Consider the following 16,610-nt stretch of genomic DNA (forward strand, 5'->3'; position numbering starts at 1 on the left):
GAGGATTTCAGGAGAGGAGTGTGCTGATCCTGTGGAGGTCTCAGGATAAGAGTTACATAGCGGAAGGAGCAGGGTCCTCCCAGCAGCACAGAGGATTTCAGGAGAGGAGTGTGCTGATCTTGTGGAGGTCTCAGGATGAGAGTTACATAGTGGAAGGAGCAGGGTCCTCCCAGCAGCACAGAGGATTTCAGGAGAGGAGTGTGCTGATCTTGTGGAGGTCACAGGATGAAAGTTACATAGTGGAAGGAGCAGGGTCATCCCAGCAGCACAGAGGATTTCAGGAGAGGAGTGTGCTGATCCTGTGGAGGTCTCAGGATGAGAGTTACATAGTGGAAGGAGCAGGGTCCTCCCAGCAGCACAGAGGATTTCAGGAGAGGAGTGTGCTGATCCTGTGGAGGTCTCAGGATGAGAGTTACATAGTGGAAGGAGCAGGGTCCTCCCAGCAGCACAGAGGATTTCAGGAGAGGAGTGTGCTGATCCTGTGGAGGTCTCAGGCTGAGAGTTACATAGTGGAAGGAGCAGGGTCCTCCCAGCAGCACAGAGGATTTCAGGAGAGGAGTGTGCTGATCTTGTGGAGATCACAGGCTGAGAGTTACATAGAGGAAGGAGCAGGGTCCTCCCAGCAGCACAGAGGATTTCAGGAGAGGAGTGGGCTGATCTTGTAGAGGTCACAGGCTGAGAGTTGCATAGTGGAAGGAGCAGGGTCCTCCCAGCAGCACAGAGGATTTCAGGAGAGGAGTGCGCTGATCTTGTGGAGGTCACAGGATGAGAGTTACATAGTGGAAGGAGCAGGGTCCTCCCAGCAGCACAGAGGATTTCAGGAGAGGAGTGTGCTGATCTTGTGGAGGTCACAGGCTGAGAGTTACATAGTGGAAGGAGCAGGGTCCTCCCAGCAGCACAGAGGATTTCAGGAGAGGAGTGTGCTGATCTTGTGGAGGTCACAGACTGTTACATAGTGGAAGGAGCAGGGTCCTCCCAGCAGCACAGAGGATTTCAGGAGAGGAGTGTGCTGATCTTGTGGAGGTCACAGGATGAGAGTTACACAGTGGAAGGAGCAGGGTCCTCCCAGCAGCACAGAGGATTTCAGGAGAGGAGTGTGCTAATCTTGTGGAGGTCACAGGCTAAGAGTTAGTGGAAGGAGCAGGGTCCTCCCAGCAGCACAGAGGATTTCAGGACAGGAGTGGGCTGATCTTGTGGAGGTCACAGGCTGAGAGTTACATAGTGGAAGGAGCAGGGTCCTCCCGGCAGCACAGAGGATTTCAGGAGAGGAGTGTGCTGATCTTGTGGAGGTCACAGGCTGAGAGTTACATAGTGGAAGGAGCAGGGTCCTCCCAGCAGCACAGAGGATTTCAGGACAGGAGTGGGCTGATCTTGTGGAGGTCACAGGCTGAGAGTTACATAGTGGAAGGAGCAGGATCCTCCCAGCAGCACAGAGGATTTCAGGAGAGGAGTGGGCTGATCTTGTGGAGGTCACAGGCTGAGAGTTACATAGTGGAAGGAGCAGGGTCCTCCCAGCAGCACAGAGGATTTCAGGAGAGGAGTGGGCTGATCTAGCTAGGGATGCGGTCACATTTAGAGGAGTTAACCCCTTCCTGTACACTTCTATATACTGGGTCGGGGCTGATACATTTGTTCTCAGGGTTTAATATCCGTTCAACAAAAAAAAAAAAAGAAGAAAAACAAGAGGATGGCCGCTATGAGAGGATCGGGTGCAGTCTGTGCGCGGTGTGCGGCCTGGACTGTGATGCAGGAAATGGCGTCTGTCTTCCCCCAGCGTGACACAATGTGACGTGGGACGTGTGGAAGTGAAAACGCCATTGGGGTCGGCGTGGTTAACCATTCGGATGCTGGGAGTGATGAGAGATATAATAAGTAACAGAGAAGAGATTCTCCTGGTTCACCAACAGCATCTCGGGGTCCCAACCCTGTGCCAGTATATATCGCAGCATCATCCTCCATGTATACAGTATATACTGTGCTGTGAGATATCCTCCATGTGTGCTGTGAGATATCCTCCATGTATACTGTGTATATACTGTACTGTGAAATATCCTCCATGTATACAGTATATACTGTGCTTTGAGATATCCTCCATGTATATAGTATTTACTGTGCTGTGAGATATCCTCCATGTATACAGTATATACTGTGCTGTGAGATATCCTCCATGTATACAGTATATACTTTGGGATATCCCCCATGTATGCAGTGTATACTGTGCTGTGAGATATCCTCCATGTATACAGTATATACTGTACTGTGAGATATCCTCTATGTGTACTGTGAGATATCCTCCATGTATACTGTGAGATATCCTCCATGTATACAGTGTATATACTGTGCTGTGAGATATCCTCCATGTATACAGTGTATATACTGTGCTGTGAGATATCCTCCATGTATACTGTGTATATACTGTACTGTGAAATATCCTCCATGTATACAGTATATACTGTGCTTTGAGATATCCTCCATGTATATAGTATTTACTGTGCTGTGAGATATCCTCCATGTATATAGTATTTACTGTGCTGTGAGATATCCTCCATGTATATAGTATTTACTGTGCTGTGAGATATCCTCCATGTATACTGTGAGATATCCTCCATGTATACAGTATATACTGTGCTGTGAGATATCCTCTATGTGTACTGTGAGATATCCTCCATGTATACTGTGTATATACTGTACTGTGAGATATCCTCCATGTATACTGTGTATATACTGTACTGTGAGATATCCTCCATGTATACTGTGTATATACTGTACTGTGAGATATCCTCCATGTATACAGTATATACTGTGCTGTGAGATATCCTCCATGTATACAGTATATACTGTGCTGTGAGATATCCTCTATGTGTACTGTGAGATATCCTCCATGTATACTGTGTATATACTGTACTGTGAGATATCCTCCATGTATACAGTATATACTGTGCTTTGAGATATCCTCCATGTATATAGTATTTACTGTGCTGTGAGATATCCTCCATGTATACTGTGAGATATCCTCCATGTATACAGTATATACTGTGCTGTGAGATATCCTCCATGTATACTGTGTATATACTGTACTGTGAGATATCCTCCATGTATACAGTATATACTGTGCTGTGAGATATCCTCTATGTGTACTGTGAGATATCCTCCATGTATACTGTGTATATACTGTACTGTGAGATATCCTCCATGTATACAGTATATACTGTGCTGTGAGATATCCTCCATGTATACAGTATATACTTTGGGATATCCCCCATGTATGCAGTGTATACTGTGCTGTGAGATATCCTCCATGTATACAGTATATACTGTACTGTGAGATATCCTCTATGTGTACTGTGAGATATCCTCCATGTATACTGTGAGATATCCTCCATGTATACAGTGTATATACTGTGCTGTGAGATATCCTCCATGTATACAGTATATACTGTACTGTGAAATATCCTCCATGTATACAGTATATACTGTGCTGTGAGATATCCTCCATGTATACAGTATATACTGTGCTGTGAGATATCCTCCATGTATACAGTATATACTGTGCTGTGAGATATCCTCCATGTATACAGTATATACTGTGCTGTGAGATATCCTCCATGTATACAGTATATACTGTGCTGTGAGATATCCTCCATGTATATAGTATATACTGTGCTGTGAGATATCCTCCATGTATACAGTATATACTGTGCTGTGAGATATCCTCCATGTATACAGTATATACTGTGCTGTGAGATATCCTCCATGTATACAGTATATACTGTGCTGTGAGATATCCTCCATGTATACAGTATATACTGTGCTGTGCTGTGAGATATCCTCCATGTATACAGTATATACTGTGCTGTGAGATATCCTCCATGTATACAGTATATACTGTGCTGTGAGATATCCTCCATGTGTACAGTATATACTGTGCTGTGAGATATCCTCCATGTGTACAGTATATACTGTGCTGTGAGATATCCTCCATGTATACAGTATATACTGTGCTGTGAGATATCCTCCATGTATACAGTGTATACTTTGAGATATCCTCCATGTATACAGTATATACTGTGCTGTGAGATATCCTCCATGTATACAGTATATACTGTGCTGTGAGATATCCTCCATGTATATAGTATATACTGTGCTGTGAGATATCCTCCATGTATACAGTATATACTGTGCTGTGAGATATCCTCCATGTATACAGTATATACTGTGCTGTGAGATATCCTCCATGTATAAGTATATACTGTGCTGTGAGATATCCTCCATGTATATAGTATATACTGTGCTGTGAGATATCCTCCATGTATATAGTATATACTGTGCTGTGAGATATCCTCCATGTATATAGTATATACTGTGCTGTGAGATATCCTCCATGTATATAGTATATACTGTGCTGTGAGATATCCTCCATGTATATAGTATATATACTGTGCTGTGAGATATCCTCCATGTATACAGTATATACTGTGCTGTGAGATATCCTCCATGTATACAGTATATACTGTGCTGTGAGATATCCTCCATGTATACAGTATATACTGTGCTGTGAGATATCCTCCATGTATACAGTATATACTGTGCTGTGAGATATCCTCCATGTATACAGTATATACTGTGCTGTGAGATATCCTCCATGTATACAGTATATACTGTGCTGTGAGATATCCTCCATGTATACAGTATATACTGTGCTGTGAGATATCCTCCATGTATATAGTATATACTGTGCTGTGAGATATCCTCCATGTATACAGTATATACTGTGCTGTGAGATATCCTCCATGTATACAGTATATACTGTGCTGTGAGATATCCTCCATGTATACAGTATATACTGTGCTGTGAGATATCCTCCATGTATACAGTATATACTGTGCTGTGAGATATCCTCCATGTATACAGTATATACTGTGCTGTGAGATATCCTCCATGTATACAGTATATACTGTGCTGTGAGATATCCTCCATGTATACAGTATATACTGTGCTGTGAGATATCCTCCATGTATACAGTATATACTGTGCTGTGAGATATCCTCCATGTATACAGTATATACTGTGCTGTGAGATATCCTCCATGTATATAGTATATACTGTGCTGTGAGATATCCTCCATGTATACTGTGCTGTGAGATATCCTCCATGTATACAGTATATACTGTGCTGTGAGATATCCTCCATGTATACAGTATATACTGTGCTGTGAGATATCCTCCATGTGTACAGTATATACTGTGCTGTGAGATATCCTCCATGTATACAGTATATATACTGTGCTGTAAGATATCCTCCATGTATACAGTATATACTGTGCTGTGAGATATCCTCCATGTATACAGTATATACTGTGCTGTGAGATATCCTCCATGTATACAGTATATACTGTGCTGTGAGATATCCTCCATGTATACAGTATATACTGTGCTGTGAGATATCCTCCATGTATACAGTATATACTGTGCTGTGAGATATCCTCCATGTATACAGTATATACTGTGCTGTGAGATATCCTCCATGTATACAGTATATACTGTGCTGTGAGATATCCTCCATGTATACAGTATATACTGTGCTGTGAGATATCCTCCATGTATACAGTATATACTGTGCTGTGAGATATCCTCCATGTATACAGTATATACTGTGCTGTGAGATATCCTCCATGTATATAGTATATACTGTGCTGTGAGATATCCTCCATGTATACAGTATATACTGTGCTGTGAGATATCCTCCATGTATACAGTATATACTGTGCTGTGAGATATCCTCCATGTATACAGTATATACTGTGCTGTGAGATATCCTCCATGTGTACAGTATATACTGTGCTGTGAGATATCCTCCATGTATACAGTATATACTGTGCTGTAAGATATCCTCCATGTATACAGTATATACTGTGCTGTGAGATATCCTCCATGTATACAGTATATACTGTGCTGTGAGATATCCTCCATGTATACAGTATATACTGTGCTGTGAGATATCCTCCATGTATACAGTATATACTGTGCTGTGAGATATCCTCCATGTATACAGTATATACTGTGCTGTGAGATATCCTCCATGTATACAGTATATACTGTGCTGTGAGATATCCTCCATGTATACAGTATATACTGTGCTGTGAGATATCCTCCATGTATACAGTATATACTGTGCTGTGAGATATCCTCCATGTATACAGTATATACTGTGCTGTGAGATATCCTCCATGTGTACAGTATATACTGTGCTGTGAGATATCCTCCATGTATACAGTATATACTGTGCTGTGAGATATCCTCCATGTATACAGTATATACTGTGCTGTGAGATATCCTCCATGTATACAGTATATACTGTGCTGTGAGATATCCTCCATGTATACAGTATATACTGTGCTGTGAGATATCCTCCATGTATATAGTATATACTGTGCTGTGAGATATCCTCCATGTATACAGTATATACTGTGCTGTGAGATATCCTCCATGTATACAGTATATACTGTGCTGTGAGATATCCTCCATGTATACAGTATATACTGTGCTGTGAGATATCCTCCATGTGTACAGTATATACTGTGCTGTGAGATATCCTCCATGTATACAGTATATATACTGTGCTGTAAGATATCCTCCATGTATACAGTATATACTGTGCTGTGAGATATCCTCCATGTATACAGTATATACTGTGCTGTGAGATATCCTCCATGTATACAGTATATACTGTGCTGTGAGATATCCTCCATGTATACAGTATATACTGTGCTGTGAGATATCCTCCATGTATACAGTATATACTGTGCTGTGAGATATCCTCCATGTATACAGTATATACTGTGCTGTGAGATATCCTCCATGTATACAGTATATACTGTGCTGTGAGATATCCTCCATGTATACAGTATATACTGTGCTGTGAGATATCCTCCATGTATACAGTATATACTGTGCTGTGAGATATCCTCCATGTATACAGTATATACTGTGCTGTGAGATATCCTCCATGTATACAGTATATACTGTGCTGTGAGATATCCTCCATGTATATAGTATATACTGTGCTGTGAGATATCCTCCATGTATACAGTATATACTGTGCTGTGAGATATCCTCCATGTATACAGTATATACTGTGCTGTGAGATATCCTCCATGTATACAGTATATACTGTGCTGTGAGATATCCTCCATGTGTACAGTATATACTGTGCTGTGAGATATCCTCCATGTATACAGTATATATACTGTGCTGTAAGATATCCTCCATGTATACAGTATATACTGTGCTGTGAGATATCCTCCATGTATACAGTATATACTGTGCTGTGAGATATCCTCCATGTATACAGTATATACTGTGCTGTGAGATATCCTCCATGTATACAGTATATACTGTGCTGTGAGATATCCTCCATGTATACAGTATATACTGTGCTGTGAGATATCCTCCATGTATACAGTATATACTGTGCTGTGAGATATCCTCCATGTATACAGTATATACTGTGCTGTGAGATATCCTCCATGTATACAGTATATACTGTGCTGTGAGATATCCTCCATGTATACAGTATATACTTTGAGATATCCTCTATGTGTTACTTATTATTTTCAGGATTTCTGCTTGCTGTCTATGAATTCCAACCTGTGAGTTTCCAACCGAAGACCGAACACCTTTCTTTGTCACACAGCTGAAGGTTTGTTACAATGTGTGCATCATCTGCATTACCCGGGGCCCTAAGGTGGTGCAGTTTCCTGTCCCTGATACATTGCAGCTGCGGTCAGTACAGGGCGGTATGCTGCATCTTGATGGCTTATTGTCTACATTGAGCTGCCATGTAGGGTCACACGTCCTCCGAGATCCATGTCTGAACAGGTACAAACCCGTCTCTGCCCGACCATACCTAAACAGCGGATTCCAGTGCCCGGGGCCCCCAGCAAGCTGCTGTTACCTGGAACATAAAGACACAGGTCTGGTCAGTGCAGAACTGGGGTACCGGGGCCCCTATGGAGGATTCTGGGGCCCCTCCATCTCATCATCAGGTTATTACAGGCCCAAGTGACAAGAGGTCGGCTCAAAACTCTCCCCCTAATGGGCCTTTCTTCTGTTGGATCTTTGGGGCCCCTTATTGTGGTTGGGCCCCTGGGGTTTCCCCTCCTCCTGTGGACCTATCCAGCCCTGGACCCGGGTCTCCAAGACATCTACTGCTCTCGGATAAATGCAGAACACAACTCTGCCTGCAGAATACATCTCATCTGACTGCATGACTAGTGCTCCAGTCACCTCCAGAGCTGCAGTCAGTGTCCTGCTGTTACTTCGCATCTCGTGCTCCAGTCACCTCCAGAGCTTCAGTCAGTGTCCTGCTGTTACTTCACATCTCTTGCTCCAGTCACCTCCAGAGCTGCAGTCAGTGTCCTGCTGTTACTTCGCATCTCGTGCTCCAGTCACCTCCAGAGCTGCAGTCAGTGTCCTGCTGTTACTTCACATCTCGTGCTCCAGTCACCTCCAGAGCTGCAGTCAGTGTCCTGTTGTTACTTTGCATCTCGTGCTCCAGTCACCTCGAGAGCTGCAGTCAGTGTCCTGCTGTTACTACACATCTCATGCTCCAGTCACCTCCAGAGCTTCAGTCAGTGTCCTGCTGTTACTTCGCATCTCGTGCTCCAGTCACCTCCAGAGCTTCAGTCAGTGTCCTGCTGTTACTTCACATCTCTTGCTCCAGTCACCTCCAGAGCTGCAGTCAGTGTCCTGCTGTTACTTCGCATCTCGTGCTCCAGTCACCTCCAGAGCTGCAGTCAGTTTCCTGCTGTTACTTCACATCTCATGCTCCAGTCACCTCCAGAGCTGCAGTCAGTTTCCTGCTGTTACTTCACATCTCATGCTCCAGTCACCTCCAGAGCTGCAGTCAGTGTCCTGCTGTTACTTCACATCTCGTGCTCCAGTCACCTTCAGAGCTGCAGTCAGTGTTCTGCTGTTACTTCACATCTCGTGCTCCAGTTACCTCCAGAGCTGCAGTCAGTGTCCTGCTGTTACTTCACATCTCGTGCTCTAGTCACCTCCAGAGCTGCAGTCAGTGTCCTGCTGTTAGTTCACATCTCGTGCTCCAGTCACCTCCAGAGCTGCAGTCAGTGTCCTGCTGTTACTTCACATCTCATGCTCCAGTCACCTCCAGAGCTGCAGTCAGTGTCCTGCTGTTACTTCACATCTCGTGCTCCAGTCACCTCCAGAGCTGCAGTCCTCCTTACATCATGTCTTATCCTCCAGTAACATCCAGAGCTGCAGTGACCATTCTTCTCTTACACTGTGTTATCCTCCAGTCACATCCAGAGCTGCAGTCAACATTCTTCTCTCACATTGGGGACAGAGTAATGCCAATGTGTCTGTAAAGTACTGTGGAATATGTCAGCGCTGTATGTGAGTATAATACAATGTATGTACATTATGTGTATTTCACCAGTCACAGCCAGAGCTGCGGTCTGCTGTTACCTTTGGTCTGATACTAGCTTTGCTGTCTGTAGCTCAGGCCAAGAGCTAGAATAATGACTTCAGCTCTGGACGTGATTAGAGTGTAAGACAACATGTAACTGCAGAATAGAGACTGCAGCTCTGGACATGACTGGAGTGTAAGAAAAGATGTAGCTGCAGAATACTGTATACAGCTCTGGATGTGACTGCAGCATAGTGTCCACAGCTGTGAATGTGACTGGAGTACATGACATGATTTTACTGCAGAATAGTGTTTGCAGCTCTGGATGTGAGCGGAGTATATGACAAGATGTAGCAGAAGAATAGTGTCTGCAACTCTGGATGTAAGTGGAGTGTAACCCTGGGTTCACAGCTGAGTGTTCTGAAAGGACCGGCGTTTGCAATCGCGCATACAGAGACAAGCGAACGCCCATTGTCGCGCGTTCCCGAAAGTCTATGTACAGGAACGCGCGACAAGACGCCCCAAAGAAGCTCAAGAACTTTTTTGAGCATGGGGCGTTTTTCAGCGCGTTCAAACGCGCTGTAAAACGCTCAAGTGTGAACCAGGGCCATAGGGAAGCATTGGTTTTCATGTGTTGAGCGTTTTACAGCGCGTTTGAACGCGCTGTAAAGCGCTCAGGTGTGAACCCAGCGTAAGGCAAGATGTAACAGAAGAAGAGTGTCTGCAGCTCTGGATGTGAGTGGAGTATAAGACAAGATGTAACAGAAGAATAGTGTCTGCAGCTCTGGATATGAGCGAAGTATAAGACAAGATGTAACAGAAGAATAGTGTCTGCAGCTCTGGATGTGAGCAGGGTGTAAGACAAGATGTAACAGAAGAATAGTGTCTGCAGCTCTGGATGTGAGCAGGGTGTAAGACAAGATGTAACAGAAGAATATTGTCTGCAGCTCTGGATGTGAGCGGAGTATAAGACAAGATGTAACAGAAGAATAGTGTCTGCAGCTCTGGATGTGAGCGGAGTATAAGACAAGATGTAACAGAAGAATATTGCCTGCAGCTCTGGATGTGAGTGGAGTGTAAGACAAGATGTAACAGAAGAATAGTGTCTGCAGCTCTGGATGTGAGCGGAGTATAAGACAAGATGTAACAGAAGAATAATGCTTGCAGCTCTGGGTGTGAGCGGAGTATAAGACAAGATGTAACAGAAGAATATTGCCTGCAGCTCTGGATGTGAGCGGAGTAGGGGTCAGCTGGTGTGGAGGGCTGTGATGGGTGGTGTCTGGTTGGTGTTGGGAGTCATGTGACGATCAGACGGGGGCGCTGAGGAGCCTCACTGCTTAATTATAGACACACGATGAGATCACAGTGAAATCCCCTGTCACAAGGGAAATGTCGGGTGTGAACTACAGGCGGGCGGCTCGCCCCACTTCCTTTTTTGACAGACACGGAACTAAGTGGCAAAACTGTAAGACAAATGGCATATGAATCCCCCGAGCGGTGGACAGGACTACTGGGGGTGTAGGCTTTCCTGGGGCCCTGCTGCCCTGGTACCTCAGGGCCCATATGAGCTTCTGCTATCTGAAAGGATTGCTGCACAGTAATAAGATGGACATTATATGTATACCACCTGACTCCTCCCTCACTGGGTATCTGTGGGGGTCTAGGGTGATGAGGGGTATCAGTATTCTCTGTGGGGGTCTAGGGTGATGAGGGGGTCTTGGTATTCTCTGTGGGGGTCTAGGGTGATGAGGGACATTGGTATTCTCTGTGGGGGTCTAGGGTGATGAGAGGGTATCGGTATTCTCTCTGGGGGTCTAGTGTGATGAGGGGGTATTGGTATTCTCTCTGGGGGTCTAGGGTGATGAGGGGGTATCGGTATTCTCTCTGGGGGTCTAGTGTGATGAGGGGGTATTGGTATTCTCTCTGGGGGTCTAGGGTGATGAGGGGTATCAGTATTCTCTGTGGGGGTCTAGTGTGATGAGGGGTATCGGTATTCTCTCTGGGGGTCTAGTGTGATGAGGGGGTATCAGTAATCTCTGTGGGGGTCTAGTGTGATGAGGGGTATCAGTATTCTCTGTGGGGGTCTAGTGTGATGAGGGGTATCGGTATTCTCTCTGGGGGTCTAGGGTGATGAGGGGGTATCAGTATTCTCTGTGGGGGTCTAGTGTGATGAGGGGTATCGGTATTCTCTCTGGGGGTCTAGTGTGATGAGGGGGTATCGGTATTCTCTCTGGGGGTCTAGGGTGATGAGGGGTATCAGTATTCTCTGTGGGGGTCTAGTGTGATGAGGGGTATCGGTATTCTCTCTGGGGGTCTAGTGTGATGAGGGGGTATCGGTATTCTCTCTGGGGGTCTAGTGTGATGAGGGACATTGGTATTCTCTCTGGGGGTCTAGGGTGATGAGGGGGTATCAGTATTCTCTCTGGGGGTCTAGTGTGATGAGGGGTATCGGTATTCTCTCTGGGGGTCTAGTGTGATGAGGGGGTATCGGAATTCTCTCTGGGGGTCTAGGGTGATGAGGGGTATCAGTATTCTCTGTGGGGGTCTAGTGTGATGAGGGGTATCGGTATTCTCTCTGGGGGTCTAGTGTGATGAGGGGGTATCGGTATTCTCTCTGGGGGTCTAGTGTGATGAGGGGTATCAGTATTCTCTGTGGGGGTCTAGGGTGATGAGAGGGTATCGGTATTCTCTGTGGGGGTCTAGGGTGATGAGAGGGTATCGGTATTCTCTCTGGGGGTCTAGTGTGATGAGGGACATTGGTATTCTCTCTGGGGGTCTAGGGTGATGAGGGGGTATCGGTATTCTCTCTGGGGGTCTAGGGTGATGAGGGGGTATCAGTATTCTCTGTGGGGGTCTAGTGTGATGAGAGGGTATCAGTAATCTCTGTGGGGGTCTAGTGTGATGAGGGGTATCGGTATTCTCTCTGGGGGTCTAGTGTGATGAGGGGGTATCGGAATTCTCTCTGGGGGTCTAGGGTGATGAGGGGTATCAGTATTCTCTGTGGGGGTCTAGTGTGATGAGGGGTATCGGTATTCTCTCTGGGGGTCTAGTGTGATGAGGGGGTATCGGTATTCTCTCTGGGGGTCTAGTGTGATGAGGGACATTGGTATTCTCTCTGGGGGTCTAGGGTGATGAGGGGTATCGGTATTCTCTCTGGGGGTCTAGTGTGATGAGGGGGTATCGGTATTCTCTCTGGGGGTCTAGGGTGATGAGGGGTATCAGTATTCTCTCTGGGGGTCTAGTGTGATGAGGGGTATCGGTATTCTCTCTGGGGGTCTAGTGTGATGAGGGGGTATCGGTATTCTCTCTGGGGGTCTAGGGTGATGAGGGGTATCAGTATTCTCTCTGGGGGTCTAGTGTGATGAGAGGGTATCAGTATTCTCTCTGGGGGTCTAGGGTGATGAGGGGTATCAGTATTCTCTGTGGGGGTCTAGGGTGATGAGGGGGTATTGGTATTCTCTCTGGGGGTCTTGGGTGATGAGGGGGTCTTGGTATTCTCTGTGGGGGGGGTCTAGTGTGATGAGGGGGTATTGGTATTCTCTCTGGGGGTCTAGGGTGATGAGGGGTATCGGTATTCTCTCTGGGGGTCTAGGGTGATGAGGGGGTATGGTATTCTCTCTGGGGGTCTAGGGTGATGAGGGGTATCGGTATTCTCTCTGGGGGTCTAGGGTGATGAGGGGTATCAGTATTCTCTCTGGGGGTCAAGTGTGATGAGGGGTATCGGTATTCTCTCTGGGGGTCTAGTGTGATGAGGGGGTATTGGTATTTTCTGTGGTGGGAGGTCTTCGGTGATGAGGGGGTATCGGTATTCTCTGGGAGGGTCTAGGGTATCGGATTTCTCTCTGGGGTCTAGGGTGATGAGGGGTATCAGTATTCTCTGTGGGGGTCTAGGGTGATGAGGGGGTATTGGTATTTTCTGTGGTGGGAGGTCTTCGGTGATGAGGGGGTATCGGTATTCTCTGGGAGGGTCTAGGGTATCGGATTTCTCTCTGGGGGTCTAGGGTGATGAGGGGTATCAGTATTCTCTGTGGGGGTCTAGTGTGATGAGGGGTATCGGTATTCTCTCTGGGGGTCTAGTGTGATGAGGGGGTATCGGTATTCTCTCTGGGGGTCTAGGGTGATGAGGGGGTATCGGTATTCTCTCTGGGGGTCTAGGGTGATGAGGGGTATCAGTATTCTCTCTGGGGGTCAAGTGTGATGAGGGGTATCAGTATTCTCTCTGGGGGTCTAGTGTGATGAGGGGTATCGGTATTCTCTCTGGGGGTCTAGTGTGATGAGGGGGTATTGGTATTCTCTCTGGGGGTCTAGGGTGATGAGGGGTATCGGTATTCTCTCTGGGGGTCTAGGGTGATGAGGGGGTATTGGTATTTTCTGTGGTGGGAGGTCTTCGGTGATGAGGGGGTATCAGTATTCTCTGGGAGGGTCTAGGGCAGTGATGGCGAACCTATGGCACGGGTGCCAGAGGCGGCACTCAGAGCCCTCTATGTGGGCACCCGCACCCTGGAAAAAGTCTATGGTGTGCCAATATGCCTTAGACTTTTCCTGCCATTCAGCAGCGCAGGGCGCACTATGAACGGCACAGGCAGCGCACTAAATGTAGGCAGGCTATTACAGCTACATGATAAAGTACATAGAGGATATACTATACTGGACTGTAGTATTAAGGTTAAACTGCTGTGTTGGCACTTTGCGATAAATAAGTGGGTTTATGTTGCAGGTTGGGCACTCGGTCTGTAAAAGGTTCGCCATCACTGGTCTAGGGTATCGGATTTCTCTCTGGGGGTCTAGGGTGATGAGGGGTATCAGTATTCTCTGTGGGGGTCTAGTGTGATGAGGGGTATCGGTATTCTCTCTGGGGGACTAGTGTGATGAGGGGGTATCGGTATTCTCTCTGGGGGTCTAGTGTGATGAGGGACATTGGTATTCTCTCTGGGGGTCTAGGGTGATGAGGGGGTATCAGTATTCTCTCTGGGGGTCTAGTGTGATGAGGGGTATCGGTATTCTCTCTGGGGGTCTAGTGTGATGAGGGGGTATCGGAATTCTCTCTGGGGGTCTAGGGTGATGAGGGGTATCAGTATTCTCTCTGGGGGTCTAGTGTGATGAGGGGGTATTGGTATTCTCTCTGGGGGTCTTGGGTGATGAGGGGGTCTTGGTATTCTCTGTGGGGGGGTCTAGTGTGATGAGGGGGTATTGGTATTCTCTCTGGGGGTCTAGGGTGATGAGGGGTATCGGTATTCTCTCTGGGGGTCTAGGGTGATGAGGGGGTATTGGTATTTTCTGTGGTGGGAGGTCTTCGGTGATTCAGTATTCTCTGGGAGGGTCTAGGGTATCGGATTTCTCTCTGGGGGTCTAGTGTGATGAGGGTGTATCGGTATTCTCTCTGGGGGTCTAGGGTGATAAGGGGGTATCGGTATTCTCTCTGGGGTGATGAGAGGTATTGGTGTTTTCTGTGGGGATCTAGGGTGATAAGGGGGTCTTGGTTGATGAGGGGGTATAGGTATTTTCTGTGGGGGTCTTGGGTGATGAGGGGGTATTGGTATTTTCTGTGGGGGTCTTGGGTGATGAGGGGGTATTGATATTTTCTGTGGGGGTCTTGGGTGATGAGGGGGTATTGGTATTTTCTGTGGGGGTCTTGGGTGATGAGGGGGTATTGGTATTTTCTGTGGGGGTCTTGGGTGTACATAGGGGGTCTGCACTGACTAATGTGACATTATATCTGTGTAGGGAACGGAAATCCAAACCCTCCCCTCCCCCAGCAGCCATAAAAATACATAGTAACAGCGCCCCTGCAGTCACCAATAGGGGGCGCTCGCTGCCTCTGAATGGAATAGTAGCTGTATGACCGTGTATGTATGGAGCTCCCCCTAGTGGACACTGCTGCAGAATCCCATGCCTGAAGGCTCCACCTTGTAAGTTCCTGAATGATCCCCAGTAGTGCAGTGCACAATGTCACCACCAGGGGGAGCAGCCAGACTGCTCCATTACACAGTTATGTGCAAGATAATAGCAGTGAGAAAACCTGAGACAAAGCTCCTTCCTGATAATGGCATTTCCTTCCGTATCCACAGAGGGGCGGGGTGCGCTGCACATCCAATTCCAGATGAAAACTAAATATCAATTTTTAAACTGAAAATGAACAAAAAGTTATAATAGGCTGATCAAAAAATAGCCGTGTTTTGCATTTTCAGTTTTCAGGGAGGAACAAAAATACCAAACTTCAAAAGAGCAAAATTTGGCCAACTAAGAGAGGCCATAGGCCGAACTAACTGGGACGAAGTCCTCACAAATAAAAACAGCCACAAAAGGGGATATCTTTAAAAGCATCCTAAAATCTCATTGTGAGAGGTACATACCGTATGGGAATAAAGGGTTAAGGAACAAGAAGAAACCAATGTGGATGAACAGAACTGTAAGACCTCTTTCACACGGGCATTGCAGGAAAAGGTGCGGGTGCGTTGCGGGAACACGCGCGGAAAAATGCAAAACATTGTAATGCATTTTGCACGCGCGTGAGAAAAATCGCGCATGTTTGGTACCCAAACCCCAACTTCTTCACAGAAGTTCGGGTTTGGGATCGGGGTTCTGTAGATTGTATTATTTCCCCTTATAACATGGTTATAAGGGAAAATAATAGGATTCTGAATACAGAATGCATAGTACAATAGCGCTGGAGGGGTTAAAAAAAATAATAATAATTTAACTCACCTTAATCCACTTGATCGCGCAGCCGGCATCTGATCCATCACCTTGGTAAAAGATCATGTGATGAACCATGTGATGACCGGAGTGACGTCACCACAGGTCCTTTTCCTGCACACAGCAAAGAAGAAGAAGACAGAAGAGATGCCGGCTGTGCGATCAAGTGGACTAAGGTGAGTTAAATTATTTGATTTATTTTTTTAACCCCTCCAGCGCTATTGTACTAAGCATTCTGTATTCAGAATGCTATTATTTTCCCTTATAACCATGTTATAAGGGGAAATAAAAAAAAAATCGGGTCTCCATCCCGATCGTTTCCGAGCAACCGTGCGTGAAAATCGCACCGCATCCGCGCTTGCTTGCAATTTTCACGCAACCCCATTCATTTTTATGGGGCCTGCGTTACGTGAAAAACACACAAAATAGAGCTTGCTGCGATTTTCACGCAACGCACAAGTGATGCGTGAAAATCACCGCTCGTGTGA

Source organism: Bufo gargarizans, unplaced genomic scaffold (genome assembly GCF_014858855.1).
Source record: "Bufo gargarizans isolate SCDJY-AF-19 unplaced genomic scaffold, ASM1485885v1 original_scaffold_1395_pilon, whole genome shotgun sequence".
NCBI lineage: Eukaryota > Metazoa > Chordata > Amphibia > Anura > Bufonidae > Bufo > Bufo gargarizans.